General features: G+C 33.5%; 1 protein-coding gene across 1 annotated transcript in view; it reads right to left on the bottom strand.

Annotated features, from left to right (window-relative positions):
• LOC118746252 (MIT domain-containing protein 1-like) overlaps positions 1–10,294 on the bottom strand; it is a 55,673-nt gene that overhangs the window by 4,098 nt on the left and 41,281 nt on the right. The gene's annotated exons all lie outside the window — the stretch shown is intronic.

Here is a 10,294-nt window from a genome sequence, read left to right as displayed (position 1 = left end):
TATAAAAGCGTTGTATATTAAAAAGTTTTTTTTTATATTATTTATTTCCTCTAAAACGCCCAAAATTGAATTTCAAAAACCTAAAAAATATTCCAAATATTAGTCACAGTTATAAGAGATCCGAGTGCCATATTTCATCAAACCCTTGCAGCCGTTTCTGAGTGAATAGCAGAATCGCATAGTGCATACCATCCTACTGCTCGGTATTTACAGCCGAAGAAGCTGCATTGCTGGAAGCAGTACTATATGCCTCCAATAAAGCCGGCAAGTTCATCATTTGCAGGGACAGTAAATCTACCATAGACAGTAGAGACAAAGAAGCTGCCCAAGAACCCTTACACTTCAGTGCACATTTTACCAACAAAGATATTCGCAAGCTGGTACAAAAATCTCTACAGGAAACGTACAACATTGATTGGCACAATTACCAACACCACTACAAAACGCACAATCCTACTGGCATCAAACCTTTGTACCCTACCAACATGTTTTGCCATAGCCTTAAGAAATTTACACGCGGCTCTGAATCGGTCACACTACAACCACTCATATTCACATCCTAAATGACACAGTCAAACCACACTGCCCTTTCTGTAACTCAAACGATTGCACGACAACACACCTCCTCGATACTTGCCCAGGATGGGAAGACGCCAGAACTGCCATTTCTCCAAATTTCAAACTTTCAGATTTACTCAAAAACACAGACAGTACTAGCATTAGCATAATTTGTAAATTTATTGCACAGGCTAAATTAAAAATTTAATTCATTTGCTAAAATTATGTATAAAGTTATACCCTCCTCCAATTCACGGCCATCGTTTCCGCATGATCCACTAATCCTCTAACATTTTCCAGCTACCCCTCCCCTCCTCATTTAACTCCTTCAATGAATATGGTATAATGTGTAAACATATTATTACTCTAGTTTAAGTTACCATAAGCCGAAGGCCCTAACAGGCAGTGCTTATTTCGTAAGTGTAATAGTTACCGATAATTGTTTCTCTTATAAATAAATAAATAAATAAATAAATAATATAGTCACAGTTATAAGCGATCAAAGTGCCATATTTCATCTAAATCCGTGTAGGTAGGCGTTTTTTAGTGAAGAGAGGTCTCGCATAGTGCAGGCTTTTAATTTCATAAAATTTCAAATCACCCTTTACCGATAAAAAAGATCTTAAGTAAAAAGATAAAACTTTATCGCACATCTACAGGTTCAGGTCTTTAATTTGAACTTTAATTTTTAAATTCAAAAGAACGCTGAAAATCGAATGACTATCACACAAAATACCTTCCCGTATAATACACATACATATACCTATACCTTTAGATCGATATGTTTTTTTTCGAAAAGGTGGCCAGCCTAATTAAAGATATTTTAAAACTACAGCTTTTATAAATTTCTTTCGATTCACATCCATATCTAAATACTTCATAAAACTTGTGTATACGTTAACTACAATTTGACTTTTCCAACAGGTGGAAGTCCTTTTCAAAAGTTAATCAAACTAAATCTTCTTAGATCTCTTTTGCCTGACATTGTGATACATGTGTGTTTCAATAGCAGACGAACTAATTTGAATTTGATTGTTCAAACACGTTGCAAATTAAGAGTCAATTTCGATTGATACCCTTTAATAATTCGTCAAACTTATTGAATAATTTGAATGTAACTTTTTAAACACATGGCAGCCCTTCTCGAACGCTACAAATGTTCAGACTAAATATTTCTTAACACTCTTTCGTTTTACTCCCGCATTTATATAATTCACATAAATTTTGAATTATTTAATTAAATTAACCCTTTCAAACAGATGGCAGCCCTCTTGAAAAGTATTTTCAAGCTAAACTCTTGTTAAGGCTTTTAATTAAGTGAGAAATTTGAATTTGATTGTTCAAACACGTTGCAAATTAAGAGTCAATTTCGATTGATACCCTTTAATAATTCGTCAAACTTATTGAATAATTTGAATGTAACTTTTTAAACACATGGCAGCCCTTCTCGAACGCTACAAATGTTCAGACTAAATATTTCTTAACACTCTTTCGTTTTACTCCCGTATTTATATAATTCACATAAATTTTGCATTATTTAATTAAATTAAACCTTTCAAACAGATGGCAGCCCTCTTGAAAAGTATTTTCAAGCTAAACTCTTGTTAAGGCTTTTAATTAAGTGAGAAATAAGAGTTTGTTTTTTTTTAACATGTGGCAACACCACTAAATATGGTTCGGAAATGAAGATTTTTGAACCGCCCTTAGATTGATACCCAAATTTTAATAATTCATTCAATTTATTAAATACTTTGAATTTAACTATATGTACAACCTTTTCCATGACCTCAAAAATAGTCTTAGCGTTGAAAATGAAGATTTCTTAACACACTTTCGTTTGACATTCATATTTTAATGTTTCATATGATTTGTGTATAAGTTAACTAAATTCGATATTTCAAGCAGGTGGCAACCTTGTTCATAATATTTTCAAACTATTATCTTCATAAAACCATTTCGTCTGGCACCCATATGGTGATACATACATAATTCTCTTACCTATTTCCCTTGATTCAAATTGAATTTTATTTTTTAAGCAGGTGGCAACCCTCCAATAGTTAAATTAAAAAACAAAGCTTTTCAAAACCATTTCAATTAATACCCATTTTAAATAAATCCTTATTGCAAATCTACAGCCCGAGTCCTTTAATTTGACACTTCACTTTTGAAAATCGAACGAACGGTACGGATTTCCTGGTATTGATTATTGAAAAATTTGGTTTTAATTGTTCAACAGGTGGCAACTCTTTTCAAAAAAATAAAACCAGTTTGCACATCTACCGTCCAAGCGCTTTAATTTCGCACCCAATTTTTGAAAATCGAACGAACGGTGCAGATCTTTTATGCTGCACAAAAAAATGCCTTCGCGTATTATATGAATAGATTTCAACCTAGAGCTAGAAAACTATCGATGGCAGTATCGATAGTATCGATGGTTTTTGACTATCGAAAACATCGATGGTATTTTCACTACTTCATATATTATTCAGTTAAGGCCCGTCCACATACAACTTTGGCGTTGCGTTGCCGCTGGCGTCGCTTTGACAGCAGCGCGAGTAACGCCCGTGCTTGCTACAATGAACGCTTAGCAGAGAATACTTTGGTCACTAAATTAACATACCAGCGGCAGATAAATCAAAATTTTACATCAATAATTGCATTAAAAACTATATTTCTTGCCCGCATTTGATTAAAAATGAAAATTAAATCACATAATTTTGATTATTTAGAACAGCTGACGAACGACGTGCGCGAAAAGTTGAGAGTTGGCCATCTTTCTGCGTTGTGTTGGCGTTGGCGTTGCCCAACTTTGGTTATATGGAGACTTTCATATAAATGCATGTATTCATAGTCAGCTGTCGAGGCGACACCAACGCCAACGCAACGCCAAAGTTGTATGTAAACGGGCCATAAGAGTAAAAGCCGGCGGTACCTGCTTTATTTTGTGAGTTGGAAGGGACATTTAGCAAAGCAGGGCAAATAATTTTAGAGCGCAGATGATGCTTGAAGCCAAAATCGTTAATAAACTTTTTCCCCTTAACAAAAATATGGAAACATTTTAGCAATTCTGATCTCATTTTCAATAAAAGTATTTATGTCTAATTTTTGGAATTTTTTAATCAAAACTATCGATAGTTCTATCGATGGTCGCGACATTTTCGATAGTATCGATACTATCGATGGCTGCGACTATCGACTATCGAAACTATCGATGGCCACGACCATCGATAGTTTTCCAGCTCTATTTCAACCTGTAAACTTCTACTCAACATGGTCATGCTTTAACGCGGCTATTGTGAGTAGGTCACTAGTAAGCATTATTGCATGCAACTCTGTAAGACAAATATAGCTAAAAATTACCGTTGATTTTTTAGAATTTTTTTGTGGAGGGTGTTTCTTCCATATAACGCATGCACAAATCTGACCCTCCACAAAAAAAAATTCTAAAAAATCAACGGTAATTTTTAGCTATATTTCTCTTACAGAGTTGCATGTAATAATGCTTGTACTTTATTTTACTAAAATTGAATGGGCTATAAAACTGTATACTCAAAATCTTTCTAGGAAATCTAATTAAAAATATCGAAATTTTGATGAACTTAATTAAGGTTTAATTAGTTTTTGTGAACTTTGTGCAAGCTTTGAAACTTTCATTTATGTAGTATCTCCTACTTTGTTTTTATGGGTTTCACAATTATTTTCATGAAAATTTTTTGCATTACTTATTTATGAAAATATAGTTCTCTCTATAATATAAACCATATAAACCAAATTTTGACATAAAGTTCATAAAAATTAAAAAAAAATCATCAAAATTTTAAACTTTTTATTCAGATTTTCTAGAAAATTCTCGAGTATGCAGTTTTTAGCCCATGCAATTTTAGTCCAATGAAGTGCAAGTTTCAACCGACTACAAAATCGCGTCGATTTTTGAGAATTTTTTTTGAGACGGATTTTTACACTTTTTTCCATGTAAGCATGAATTTCTTATGAAATAAAATGCGGGATACCGTTAGCAACAAACTTTCAAAAAATCAACGCCAGTTTTTGCAAATTGTTATATAACAAAAAAAACTGCAAAAGCAGTCTCAAAAAAAAAAATTCTCAAAAATCTACACGATTTTGTAGCCAGTTGAAACTTGCTCTTTATTGCACTAAAATTGTATGGGCTAAAAACTGCATACTCGAGAATTTTCTAGAGAGTCTGAATAAAAGGTTGAAAATTTGGATGAAATTTTTTTGAAAAATGTGAAAATTGTATTTACATGGTTTATATTATTAGAAAGAACTTATTTTCATAAATAAGTAATGCAAAAAATTTTTCATGAAAATAACTGTGAATAGTATATTAGAACAAGGTGTACACTTGTATTTGTCGTCTAGTGTACATATTTTTGTATAAATTAAAAAGTGTTGCCATGAAATAAACGAAATCTATCAGCTTATAACTAATCTGAACACTACTTCGTTGAAATGGATCCCCTTTGTTAATATATGGGATTTTAAAGCAAATCCTTTATTTCTCATTTGTCCCGTTAAATTTTTGTAAATCCCGTATGGCTGGAAAAAAATCTGGCAACACTAATATGTGTACGGATATCTATGCAAAAGCCTCGAAAGAATACAACCGTACAGCCTTTAGATTTTATTGATTGAACAAGAAAATTTGTACGATATGATATTGAATATTCTACATATGCATATGTACACGTGTGGCCACGCAAAAAATTAGGTTAAATTTGCAAACTAGTAAAAAAATTATTGTTATTATTATTATTAATTATTAGCCTAAAAATATTAAATATAATCGTGAAATAAAAATCGTTGTTTTTTACGTAAGTGCGCATAATTATGTATACTGGTAATGGGCATGCTTTTTAGAAAAACGTATGAAACATACTACTTTTTCTTAAACCATTCTTCATTGCTTCTCTCGTTGGCTTGTACAAAAGGCATGTTTTGAATTTGAAAAAGCATTTGGTGTATTTTATGGACTTTATATGCATACATAATTTTATTGTAGGGATGCCGATTCAAATTAAATAAAAATCAATCTATTATTATTATTATTGCTTACCACACTTACGATTGCTATAAATTTTTCTTCAATTTTTTTAAGATTTTCAAATTTGGTGACTTCAAACTAAAAACAAAAGCACCAAAACGCACCAAGCGCCAAACTAAAAAATTTTCGCGTTTTGAATACCCACTAAATTTGGTGCGAAAAGCATTAAGTTGGTAACAGTGAATGTAAACAAAAGTATTGTATGACGTCAGCGATTGGGTGGATGCTGTCAAATCGACGAAGAGAAGGTTAGCGGTCCGCGACCTTTATTTTCTGGATCGTGATCATTCATTTAGTCTGTTCCTTTGAATTTCGGACTAAAACCTGTGGAACTGTCAAACTACAATTTTACTCTCTCAAGTGAGAGTAAAAGGAGAACAGATGCAGAAGTGCACGGGAACGCAAAAAGCACTTTTTTCTGTAAAAACGTCAGTCGGTTTGTTTACATGTCATTGGTACAACACTGATTTGGCTGAAATAGCACTAACTATTTATTAAACTATATTAAAATCTATACATATTCAAATATTTCGTTGTTTACTTTATTTTTTTTTTAATATAAGGTTCTTTGCTTACACGGCTTTCTATTTTTGTTTGCATATGCAAATCAGCTGATCGTTTGACATTTTTCATGAACTTACAGGAAAAAAAAACCTCCGGACTAAATCCTGTAACTTCTGACTAGGAACAGTTGCTCAGTTACTCTCTCAAAAGTGTTCCCACTTACAGGACTGCTATTGGAACAGACTAATTAGGTCCAATTCCGTTTTCCTCGACTAAAATTAGTAAAACTGTCAAAAAATGAAAATTCGCCCAGCGCGAGAGAGTAACACTGAAAAGTACGGGATCGCTTTCTAGTAAAATATGGTAACTTCTGATAACTTCAACATAACCTCTTAATTTTGGTTGTAAATTTTTGCTTATAATTAGAGCGTTCCAGCACGTCTACGATTTGCAGGTTTTACAGGAGTTAGTCCAAAGTCGTTCCCGTACGCCAAAAATTCTGTATCTGGGAACACTCTCGTGAGAGTAACTGAGCAACTGTTCCCAGAATGAAGTTTCAAGATTTAGTCCAGAGTTTTTCTTCTGGCAAATTCATGAAAAGTGTCAAACTATAGGTAGAGTTGCATTTGTGTACAAAAACAGAACGCGGTGAAAGCAATGGATGTAAATAATGAAATGTTCGAATATATATGCAATTATTATTAATTATATAGATTTTAATAGTTATTTAGTGATCTTTCAGCCAAATCAGTGTTGTACTAATGAAAAGTAAACAAACCAAATAACGTTTTTGCTGGAAAAAGTGCTTTTTGCGTTCCCGTACACTTCTGCATATGTTCTCCTGTTACTCTCACTAGGGAGAGTAAAATGGTAGTTTGACATTTCCACAGGTTTTAGTCCGAAAAGTACTGGAACAAACTATTTGTATGTAAACATGCTCAGCTCACACCTGGAAATAACCGGAAATACTTTCGCTGCGGCCGCTTCTACTCCGCAGTAGAGCTGGAAGTCGATAGTCACAACCATCCTGTGCAATAACGACAAAATTCAAATTTCAAAAAATAAAAACTTTTACTACTGTTAAGTGGCTCATGTCTCTAATCCTTGTCGAATCCATGTGTAATCTTTTGTACTTAGTTCAGCAATCCTTACTGCTTACTTTAGTAAGGGATGGAAATGGATTAGACAAGGATTAGATACATGAGCCTCTTAACAGTAGTAACAGTTTTTGTTTTTTGAATTTGGAATACGTAAAACTCATTCGTGTTGAATTTGAGCTCTGAACCACTGTACGAATTACATATGGTTTTAAGATCAGGCCGAACAAGCATGGTGGCCTAGTAAATGAAGTCCAAAGCATGCTTACATTACGGAGGGAACACTTTTCCACCATATTGAATGGTGACAGCACTGAAACCACTTCAGAAGACGAGCCCCCAGTCGAGGAGGACGGAGTCGATATCCCACCACCCGACTGTGACGAGGTCCGAATAGCTATTTCGAGCTATTCAAGAATTCTGCGAGGACATGATTTAACTACTGCGCAGAATACGCTCGGGCGCACGATTGCCTGCTAACTGAAAGAGTGCTCATATCAAACCACAAGAAGGGCGACCCTTCCATATGCACCAACTACCGCAGGCTAAGCCTGAGTTGGTGGATTGATCTGGGGTTTCAGTATGTGAGGAACTAGGCTTGCCCGTCCTGTTATATGGCGTAGAAACAGGGATAATGCAATCATCAATGGGCGGCGCTGGGATTATTCGAAAGATGCTATGGAAAATATGCATGCCTTTACGTGTTGACGATGGATAATAAGCTTTTTGAGCTTTACTACGTCATAAACGTATTGCTGCGAATTAAGTAGAACATTAGCTCCGCTGGCAAAATTACGAATGTAAGTAACAGGTAATACTTTAAAACGCCAGACTACATGTTTTTAACAATATTTAGGGTATTTGGGTTATACACTTTAACATGAGTATAAACCTCATTGTACACAGAAGCCAACATATGTATTTTATATTTATGACATTTTTGAATAGCAACACTGACATCATTTCCATCTTCAGTGTTTTAATAGTCAAAGAATTCTATAAATTTCATTTAAAAATTACTTTTAATATGAAGTTCACTTTAAATAATTTCAGTTAGAATTATACTTAAGATCCTCTTAGTTGCTTCGTTTGATTGCGGTATTGAAAAAAAATAAATAAAAAATTACATATTTTTTCAAACTGTAGAAAAGTACCACTATTTAAGGACTTCATCTATAATTCCTCATGGCTTAAATTAATTTTTTCAACTACGTAAAAACTTTGAAAGACTAAGAACTCGCTAAAAAAAATATCTAAATTTATGTCTTGTATGCAAAACTCTTTTACAATGTCAGTGAATTGTGAAAAAAGAGTTGTAAGTTACAGGCAAAAGCTCTTCGAATACTCAAATTCATTGTTATTAAATTGAAAGTTATTTTCGAGATAACTAGTAACACTCGACAAGAAAACGTCAGCCTTTTTTTAAAACAATTTAGGCTCCATCATATTGTCGCAACTAGTACGTAACGACTCGGCGATAAGCCCATAAAACGATTGAACTTTTTGTTATATTAATTTCTGGTGCATATGCACCATTATCTGAAACATGTCAACAATAATTAAATTATTTTCTTCTTACTTTTTACAGTACAGTTTAAGGAAGTTCCAACGTTATGTAAAAACCTTAAGAAAATCCTAAAGTATTTTGTTTGAATTGAAAATTCAGTATAAATCAGTACACATTTTGAAAAATCAGGACATTAGCGTACTGGTTGAAGAAATTAATAAAATCAGCATGAGTTGAAAAATAAGTACTGTACTGATCAAATCAGTTAGTGTGTTCCAATAGCAGTCCGGTTTACAGGATTTAGTCAGAACTTACAGGAAGTCGTTCCTATTGACATAAAACCTGTAAGTGGGAACACATTTGAGAGAGTAACTGAGCAACTGTTCCTAGTCGGAAGTTACAGGATTTAGTCCGGAGTTTTTTTTCCTGTAAGTTCATGAAAAGTGTCAAACGATCAGCTGATTTACATGTGCAAACAAAAACAGAAAGCGGTGAAAGCAAAGAACCTTATATTTGTTAAAAAATGGAAGTAAACAACGAAATATTTGAATATGTATAGATTTTAATAATTATTTAGTGATATTTCAAGCCAAATCAGTGTAGTACCAATGACATGTAAACAAACCGTCTGACGTTTTTACAGGAAATAGTGCTTTTTGCGTTCCTATGCACTTCTGAATCTGTTCTCCTTTTACTCTCATTTGAGAGCGTAAAATTGTAGTTTGACAGTTCCACAGGTTTTAGTCCGAAGTTCAAAGGAACAGACTAATAATGTCTGGCAACCGTATATCGAACAAATGGGCCCAAACGATCCAGCCCTGAGATAATTCAGCACGGTATTCGCTGGTGGTAACAGAGAAAGTGAAGGTCCCCCTCCGCGATGAAAAGAGCAATTTCAAGCAAGAGGAATTTCCGTCAATTATCAAGGAAGAGAAACACTTGGCGTTCTTAAGCTGTAGTTTAATATGAACAAAAGACAAAATATTTAAACACCGTTCTTCAGAATTGTTCCATTCCGGAAAATGCAAGGTGTTGTGGTATCTTAAATTAATAAACTACTTGGCATCTTTCTTAAAATCTCAAATTTATTACCACCGTGCATGCGGATGAGATGCAAAAAAGAATAGAAATGTACGTACATACATACATATATGAAATTGGCGAGATGCTACTACAACAGCATGGAAAATCAAAACCATTTTCAATTGTATGCCATCAATTCCAGCACCAAGATGCACAGGATTTTTTTACATCCCTGCATACATTTGTACTATATATGTTCATTAGAGCGCGTCACTCCCCATACAAAAAAAAAAACGGTACTGTTTTTCCACCGGAATTATAAAATCTATTATGTTTTAAAACTTTCACCAAAATATTTCGGAAAAATGTTAAGATTTAAGTGAGCTGGACCGATTTGTAAATACCTCCAAAAAAAATTAGTTTTAGTTGTGAATAAAAACAGTTTTTAAAGTATTTTTGAAAAAAAACTCACCTTAGATGACAAAACAGTTTATGCTTAAAAAATTTGCATAGAAATATTAAAAAAAAAGTTTTCAACGG

Source organism: Rhagoletis pomonella, unplaced genomic scaffold (genome assembly GCF_013731165.1).
Source record: "Rhagoletis pomonella isolate Grant_MI unplaced genomic scaffold, Rhpom_1.0 Rhpom_scaffold_00010, whole genome shotgun sequence".
Lineage (NCBI taxonomy): Eukaryota > Metazoa > Arthropoda > Insecta > Diptera > Tephritidae > Rhagoletis > Rhagoletis pomonella.
The sequence above is the reverse complement of the archived record's forward strand: the minus strand, read 5'-3'. Positions and strand labels throughout refer to the sequence as shown.